The sequence below is a fragment of the Cajanus cajan genome, chromosome 8 (assembly GCF_000230855.2).
Source record: "Cajanus cajan strain Asha chromosome 8, NIPB_CcT2T_4, whole genome shotgun sequence".
NCBI classification, from domain to species: Eukaryota; Viridiplantae; Streptophyta; class Magnoliopsida; order Fabales; family Fabaceae; genus Cajanus; species Cajanus cajan.
Window position 1 is genome coordinate 48951117 of NC_138524.1, and position 9433 is coordinate 48960549.

The following is a 9433-nucleotide window of genomic DNA, read 5'->3' on the forward strand; positions in this document are numbered from 1 at the left end:
GGAATTCTTTAATAAAAGTTCAAAAGGAGAAAATTTCTCCAAGTGAGAGTGTAACAACCCGCCATGGTCTCTACACTTAGTAGAATCGCACTACTACTAGCAAACTAAGAGAAATATTAAACTGGATAACTCATACATACAGGTATAAGTAAGAATAAAAATAACTAAGTTTCTGTATACAAAATAGAACACCATATATGTACAGTCATCCCAAAAATAATATTCGCTAGTGCTGGTCAAGCACAAACAAAACCGTTACCCAAAATGGTAACTCTAACACGAGGATTAAACTCCCAGTCTCGTAGCGGTCATCTTAACTCCAAGCTATCCCTGACCTGCTCCCATACCAAGTATGATCATTGCAGTCCCACCACATGGAAACAGAAGGGTAAGCTAGAGTTCAAAAATCAATCAAACAAGTATAAAATAAAATCTATACTACACATACATCCAACTCAAGTCCCAAAGGAACTTCCATCCCAATCAAATCATACATTCATCAAACATGAAGTCAAAAACCACACACTTCATCATATTAACAATCATGCAATAAATGCATCTCATGACAGATATCAATGCATATCAATCATCTAATGCGTCATCACACATACACCTAGGAGATCTCCCTAACAACAGAGCAGTATAAGTGACATCCCATCCTACCGAAACCACCCTAACCTTTTTCACGCCCTTGTGCCCGCTCGGTCATAGCTAAACAGGATATAATCCTCACTCAGGTTTACTCGGATGATGTCACTTACACAATTGGAAGTCCAAATCTACCATCAGGTATAGCACAACTGGGTACAAGCTTACCACGACCTTGGCATGCATTACCAAGTCAATTGTGGAGTTCGCCCACTGACTATCCGCAAGGATCCACGCACCTTCCCGAGTACTTGGTTAAGGGAATAACCCTCGACCTCATACTCCACTCCAACACTAGCTAAGGACTTAGAGGAGACTCACCCAACCTAGTGGACTACCTGAGCACCACTCTCCCAAATCCAGCGGCCTGAGCACCACTCTCATATATCAGTGGTCTATCCAAGCACCACTCTCAAGAGACTCTATGTGAGCTCTTCCAGTTCAAAAATATTTTTCCTCTCCTCATGTCCTAGGCTAGACTCATGCCATAAGGCATCACATGAAATTATGCATCACCCATCATACATGGTCTACCCACCATAATGATCAACAATCATACACATGCCATAAGACATCACATGCAATAATGCATCATACATCATACATGGTCTACCCACCATCATGATCAACAATCATACACATGCCATAAGGCATTACATGCAATAATGCATCATACATCATACATGGTCTACCCACCATCATGATCAACAATCATACACATATGAATATATACACATCTCATATCATATTTAAACATTCATATATATCATTACCAAGCATACATATGAATCACACCTCACCATACATCATATATCATACATACATAATCTAAAACTTCAAATTTAAACATGCATAAGCTCCATACAGCTCAAAAATAAACTTAAATCTCACATGCACCCATCCGATGCATCAAAATCACCAAAAACCCCATTTTTCCCAAAACCCCAAAAAAATGAGCGAATTCTCCAATCCAACCATGGATCCTCGACTTTCATTCATTAATTGAGTTTCTAAACTCACATGCAACCTAAATAACATACATTCTAGCTTCCCTCACCTAAAAATTGGCTCAAAATGGCCAAAAACTGAGGAGAAGTAGAATTTCCTTCCAAACCTCAACCCAGAACTTCAATCCACCCAATGCAAGCTTTCTATTATGAATTTCAAGAAAAGACAGAAGACATTAGTGATCTAGAGGAGAAAAAGAATAATACAGTGAAATTTGGTAGAGAAAGGAGCTCACAGACCCAGAGTCTTTCTCTTTAAAACTTTCTCTAAAGAAACTTCACTTTCTCCTCAACCACACAACCCCTATTTATAGAAGCTCGAGAGTGGCCAGAACGGCCCGTTTCGAATTCAGAACGACCCGTTCTTCACCCCTTCATCATGTGTAAAAATCACATGCAAAACAGCCTATTCTGAAACTAGAACAACCCATTCTAGGACTCATCCAGAACAGCTCGTACTCTATCCAGAACGGCCCGTTCTCAACTCGATTTATAGGTCAATTTAGTAGTTTGGAACGGCCCATTCCAGATTGGGAACGACCCGTTCTGGGATACAAAATCACTCATATTGGGCTTTTGGACCTTCTGAAATAACTTACTACGCTACAATACCCCCCAACAAACAGGAATTTTCGTTCCAAAAAATAGGCTTACCTGAAAAGAGGAATGGATATTGTTCCTTGAACTGAGTCTCTACTTCCCAGGTTGCCTCACCAGTAGTTGTATCCCAAAGAATCTTCACCAAGTTGATGGACTTACCACAAAGCTCCTTCAACTTATGATCAACCACAGCTACCGATCTTTTCTCATAGGTCAAGTTCTCTCTTGCACCTCATCCATCTCTACCACATGACTCGGGTCTCTGATGTACTTCCTCAACTATGAAACGTGAAACACATCATGCAGGTTGGATAGAACCGGAGGCAACGCCAACTGATAAGCTACCGAACCTACACGACGAAGGATCTGGTAAGGACCAATGAATCTCGGAGTGAGCTTCTTAACCCTTATTGCCTTTCCCACACCAGTAGTGGGTGTCACCCTAAGAAACACATGCTCTCCCTCCTTAAACTCTAGAGGTCTCCTCCTCCTATCAACATAAGACTTTTGTCGACTCTAGGTAGCCCTCAACCTCTCTTGAATCTGTCTTACCATCTCAGTAGTCTGAAGAACTAACTCTAGATCAACCACTACTGACTCACCCTCTTGATACCAACATAATGGAGTCCTACACCTCCTGCTATACAAAGCTTCAAAAGGTGTCATGCCAATACTCGAGTGATAACTGTTATTGTAGGTAAACTCTACCAATGGTAACACCTCCTCCCAGCTACCTAGATGATCCAACACACAAGCTCTCAAGAGATCCTCCAGTGACTGAATTGTCCTCTCTGACTGACCATCTGTTTGTGGATGATAAGCGGAGCTTAACCTCAACCTCGTCCCCAACGTCTGATGTAGAGTCTACCAAAACCTAGAAGTAAACCTTGGATCTCTGTTAGAAATAATACTGGAAGGCACTCCATGCAACCGTACTATCTCTCTGATATACAACTGTGCAAGCCTCTCCAAGGACCACCTCTTGTTGACAGAAAGAAAGTGCACGCATTTTGTCAACCTATCAATAATCACCTAGATAGAGTCACTATTTCTAGCTATCCTAGGCAACCCAACCACAAAGTCCATAATGACACTATCCCACTTCCACTCAGGAATCTCCATCAACTACAAAACCCCTTCGGGCCTCTGATGCTCAATCTTCACTTTCTGACAAGTTATACAAGCTGCCACAAATTCTGCTATCTCCCTCTTCATACCAGGCCACCAAAAACTTTTATTGATATCCTGATACATCTTAGTCATACCGGGATGTATGCTAAGACGACTCATGTGTCCCTCTTCCAGAAAAGCTCTCCTCAATTTCTGAATCCTGAGGTAAACAAATCTGACCTCTGAATCTCAGAATCCCATCAGCACCAAGCTCAAAACCAGCTGCCCTCTCGGTACCAAGCAATCCCAAAATCCTCAACAACTCTAGATCATGTAATTTCTTAGTTCTCACCTGTCTCAAGAACTCATTAGTTATGGTGATCATACCACAACTAATGTGATCCTAAACAACCTCCACCTCTAGTCTCAAATCTCTGAACTGCTCAATCAACTCTAATTCCCTAATCATCATAGCCGACATTGTCGCCACCCGCCGAAACGGACGTTGGCATTCGCGACGATGGTTGGACTCTTTTTAAGTTTTGGAAAAATGATGGATTGTTAGAACGACTTATTCTCAAACTGAGACCTCATCGAGCTAACAATTTTATTTAAATGACTCTCACCAATCCATGTTAATCCCAAGCGGGACCCTCCATGGATTAGTGGTTTTCGTAAAAAGAAGGGTTCTTGGAGTCGCCACCAATATTTTACTCAAAACATTGGAAAAAGATATAAGGCAATTAATTTTCATAAATCAACCTTGGCCATTACAACCAGAGTCGGGTAAGGGAGTCGATTACGTGCGAGGAAGGTGTTAGCACCCCACAACGCCCCTTTCGGGTTCCTATGACGGATTATTTCATAAATAACAATGTAAAATTACTAGATTACCCCTATTTATTAGAAACGATTATATATAAAATATTTACATGATGAAAGCTCTAAACATGCAATGCGACAATCAAAAATCAATAAAAGCGGTAAAAGAAAGGATTTAGAAAGAAACCTCCGAAGCGGGCTTTTATATATATCAGAACAACGTTAGGAGGCTTTTTGGCGCTCCTTCCCACTACACGTCCGCTCGCTCCTTTCCCCTAAAGACAAATTTTTACTATGGAAATCAAAGAGATTTCCCTTCGACTTGTTCGAATCTCAAGCTAATGGCTCATGACTCAAGAACTTCGTCGGATAAGCTCCCGGAGAGATATCTAGGGCAGAGAATAGCTCAAAAACCCAAGAATACTCAGCAGGAGGGTTGAGGAATGTGTAAAAAGTGTGGAAGGACGTGCCAATGACGTCCTATTTATAGGATTGAGGCGCAATACGGCCTGGGAGGTCAATACGGCCCGTACTGGGTTTTTGAACTACAGTACGGCCGTATTGAATTTGGTACGGCCGTACTGAAGTTCAAAAACTTCAGTACGGCCGTATTGAGTTCATTACGACCGTATTGCAGTTCAAATGGCTCAGTACGGCCGTACTGAACCTCTGGGAGGGCGTATTGAGCTCCAATCCTCGCACACCCTTATTCTAAGCTACTCCAAGACTCCTAGACTTACAAAGAATCATCCTAGGGTCTTCCAGGAGTCCTTCCGGCTGACTTTCCTTCGGTCTTCGAGAGTCTTTGAGTCTTATTTCCGACCCGGACAATTTTAGGGGTCTACAGCTGCCCCCCCTTTACTTAGTCAAACGGCTTTTTGGTGTACCGGTTGATAAGTAAAGGAGTTGACCCAATTGTCCGGGGAACAGGCCACCCTTCCGACTTGTAGTGTCTTCAGGTGGGAAAACTGTTGAGTAGCCTCTCCAGGTTGAGTATTGGTCGTCGCCTCTCCAGGCTCGTTGCATACCTCGGTGTTTCTGACAACCTCGGTAGCGTGAGTTTGCCCTCTCCAGGGTCTGCATGCCTCCATGTTTCTGACGATGTTGGCAGCTGCATACCTCCGTGTTTCTAATGACGTCGGTAGCTGAGTATTAGTCGTCGCCTCTCCAGGCTCGTTGCATACCTTGGTGTTTCTGACAACCTCGGCAGCTGCATACCTCTGTGTTTCTGACGACGGGGTAGCTGAGTATTAGTCGTCGCCTCTCCAGGCTCGTTGCATACTTCGGTGTTTCTGACAACCTCAGTAGCGTGAGTTTGCCCTCTCCAGGGTGTGCATGCCTCCATGTTTCTGACGATGTTGGCAGCCGCGTACCTCCGTGTTTCTGACGACGGGGTAGCTGAGTATTAGTCGTCGCCTCTCCAGGCTCGTGCATACCTTGGTGTTTCTGACAACCTCGGCAGCTGCATACCTCCGTGTTTCTGACGACAGGGTAGCTGAGTATTAGTCGTCGCCTCTCCAGGCTCGTTGCATACCTTGGTGTTTCTGACAACCTCAGTAGCGTGAGTTTGCCCTCTCCAGGGTGTGATGCCTCCATGTTTCTGACGATGTTGGCAGCTGCGTACCTCCGTGTTTCTGACGACGGGGTATCTAAGTATTAGTCGTCGCCTCTCCAGGCTCGTTGCATACCTTGGTGTTTCTGACAACCTCGGCAGCTGCATACCTCCGTGTTTCTGACGACGGGGTAGCTGAGTATTAGTCGTCACCTCTCCAGGCTCGTGCATACTTCGGTGTTTCTGACAACCTCCGTAGCGTGAGTTTGCCCACTCCAGGGTCTGCGGTTTGCCCTCCCCAGGGTTGCATACCTCCGTGCTTCTGGTCACTTTGGTAGCGTGAGTTTGCCCTCTCCAGGGATTTGAGATGATTTTGTCTCCACAGTCCACGATGCTGCTTCGACGGTTGTTTTTGATTTTTGTGCCGCTGAGGGCTGGATAACGCAGGGATCCGTCTAGGGGATGTGCAGTTACTCATAGGTTCTTGTGTCCCAACTTTCCATTGCGTAGTTGGTGCCCACTGGGGAAATTCTGATTCCTTGGGGATGTAGACACAAAGATGCTCTTTCTGAGGTGAGCGATGCCTTATGATTGGCTGACGTCCTTTCGATGTTGGTGGAGTATCCCGGTTATCCTTGTTCGGGTGACTCTTTTTGATTTTTCTGGTTTTGTTGCCTCTGTGTAGGCTGTTATCCGCTGGGGGATTCTGTCGTATTGATCTTTTCTGATTTTCCTTTTTGAAGGAGTGCCTCTGAGTAGGCGGATAGGGATTGAGGATCTTGTGTATCCCAAAGTATTATTTAGAAAGCCTCTTCAGGCTTAGCTTCACTCGGCGCTCGAGTTGGAAAGCTATCTTCCACCGAGGAAGTTTAAGTCCTTTGACTCGGATATTCTGTTCGGATGATCATGCTTCCATCGGGGAATCTTGCTGATCCTGCTCTGATAGCTTTCACTGGGAATTCGGCCCAAGAGTGCAAGCTGAGATGTCTCTGGGGAGTATTATTTCGGCAAGCCTCTCCAGGCTCAGTTATTCTGTATGATTGTTTGATTTTCTGAATTTTGCCTTTTTTGTCGATTTTCGGCTTTTTCTATTATTGATTGCCTTTTTTGTTGATTTTTCGGCTTTTTTTTTTTTTTTTTTTTTTTTTGGAATCGGAGGGATCTCAAACACACTCACAGATAAAGTATGCCGAGGAATGAAGATGTTGTTGATGTACAAAAGAATGGGCCAATACGGGCCGTATTGAATTCAATATGCCCGTATTGGTGTGGTCGTTATGGCCAATGCTGCCGTATTCATTTCAGTACGCCCGTATTGAGTTGAAAATTTGTTCATAACCCTAATTTTAGTACGGGCGTACTGAACATGGTACGGGCGCATTGTTTTTTTTGAAGTTTATATGTTTTTTTGTTTTTTTGTTTTTTTGTTTTTTTGTTTGTTTTTTCAATAAACAGAGAATAAGTGATCTTCCAGTACACCTATCATCTGTATGCATGTATGCGGTATGATGCACCTAATTCTATTTGATTTATTTTTCAAAAGAATTAACCGATGCATTTCTTTGCTTGGATTTTGCCATTCCTCTTAGACGGGCTGTGCGCTGCCGATTTCTGTAACCGAGGAATGATGCGTGTTATATTGAGATTGGTGTCATCAACCCAGTGATCCTTCCCTTCCTTTAGAAGATGTATCAACCCTCCTATTGACCACTATATCTCCATGTTTCCGCTAGATTACTCTAAAATCGTTTGGGACAAGAGAAAAGAAGGGAAAGATATTTTTTGTTCAGAAGTTTGTGTTTTAGAGGGGATTATTTTTTCGAAAATGGTTTTTGTAAGAATGGCTGGCCAAGGTAGGCTTATGTGTTTAGGCTTGTTTGATTAAACACTTATGAAGTTAAGGAAGTCTTGTTATTGACGTTGTGATTTGACAACTTAGATAGTTTCCTTGAACCTTTCTTTTTGAATTCAGCTCATGGTACCATCATGGATTTATTTTCGCTTTTTGATTGTCCTTATTTTTGCCTAAAACACCCTTTTGTGGCGTCTTAGCGGACCTTTGTTTTTGTTTATTTTTGTAACCCTACCTTTTGCCTAGGTCACCCTTTTGTGGGATTCCTAGCGGGTCTTTTGCTCTTATTTTTGCGCAGCCCCCTTTTTGGGTTTCCTGCCGAGCTTTTTTTTGTTTTTATGATTTTTGTTCTTTAAAGGATTCCTTTTTTATCCATGATGGCGCTTGTCGAGGCCAAGGAATGGTGCTCCAAGTTATCACACACACTTTCGCATTAAAATGATGCGGGTTTATTGTTATTAAGACAATTTCAACTTCATTCATGCTTATTCAAATAGGGTTAAGAATAATGTGGTCTAGAAATTTATTGTAAGCAAGAAAAGAAGCAATAAGAAAGAATAGAGAACGATTTTATTATAATTATAGTGGAAACATGTGCCCTATCGAGGCTCGGGGGTCGGGCTGTCCCCGAGGAGTGATCTCTAACAATCATCAGGTCTATACATCCTTATCGGAAGAAGAAGAGCACTTGATGACGATGACCGGCCTTGACGCTTGTGAACCGACCTTCCTAAAGATCTGGCTTAAAGAACGTCGAGAAGGATCTTGGTTCCTCTTCGTCCTTTGATCTTTATCCTCGGATTCTTTATTTTCCTCAGTTTTTTTCTTTTTCTTTTTCCTTTTCTTTAGTCTTGGGAGCTTTATCATGAAGATCTTCGGGAGTGTAGATCCTGCCACTCCTAGTCATGCCCCCAAGTCCAGCGATATTAGAGATATCGCTGTCGGCAGAAAAATGGATGTCGTATATCCATGGCACAGCCTTATTCGATTCGTAGGGAAAAGGTCTTGGAGTAGTGATCCTTAACGGTGTCGGACCTTCCCCTTTATTCGTCTTGATTACCAACAACGGAGTTGATGTGCGCTCACTTGGCGCGGTTGTTGGCTTACACTTAATAACAAATGGCGCGCGATCCATTCTGAACATACGCATCGATTAATCCTTTCTTTTTATTAATGTTTATTAATGAATTACTAGGAGGGATGTATGAAATGCAAACCTAGATCCCTCCATGATCTTTGATAAGAATGCATGATATGAGATGATGACGTTGAATATGCATGCATTGTGTTTATTCAACTAAGCATTATCATGTTTTCGGGATGCTCCTAAGATGATGCATGATATTGCTTGGTTTGGATAAATATCTTTTTTGGATATTTTTTTTTTTTTTTGTATATATTTTTTTTTGGGTGAAAATGGAAACTACCTATATGAATGTGATGAAGGTAGATGTTAACACCATGTAATGGAAGATTCTTATTCCTATTTATTCTTATTTTAAAAGGGAATGTTGTATGTTTAAAGAATGCAATGTATGCTCAAACAATGTCACATAAACAATGCACAAACAATTCACTCATCCACGAACAGTCACGGGCGAATCACGAGGTAGGGGTATCCTGCAGAAAAGTGCATATTCAAGGAGGTTCTAACTGTTCTCACTGGTCTGAGGCCCCCAAGGTGCCCCCATTATAGGGACCCAATTCCTCTCGTCGTAAGTCGATGGAAAGTTCCAACGCACTGTCGGACTTGAGTTCATGGTTATCACCTTGAGTGATGTTTTCCGACAACGGTCTACGGGCACCTATAGACCCATTCGACAACCGGCCGTACTAGCATCC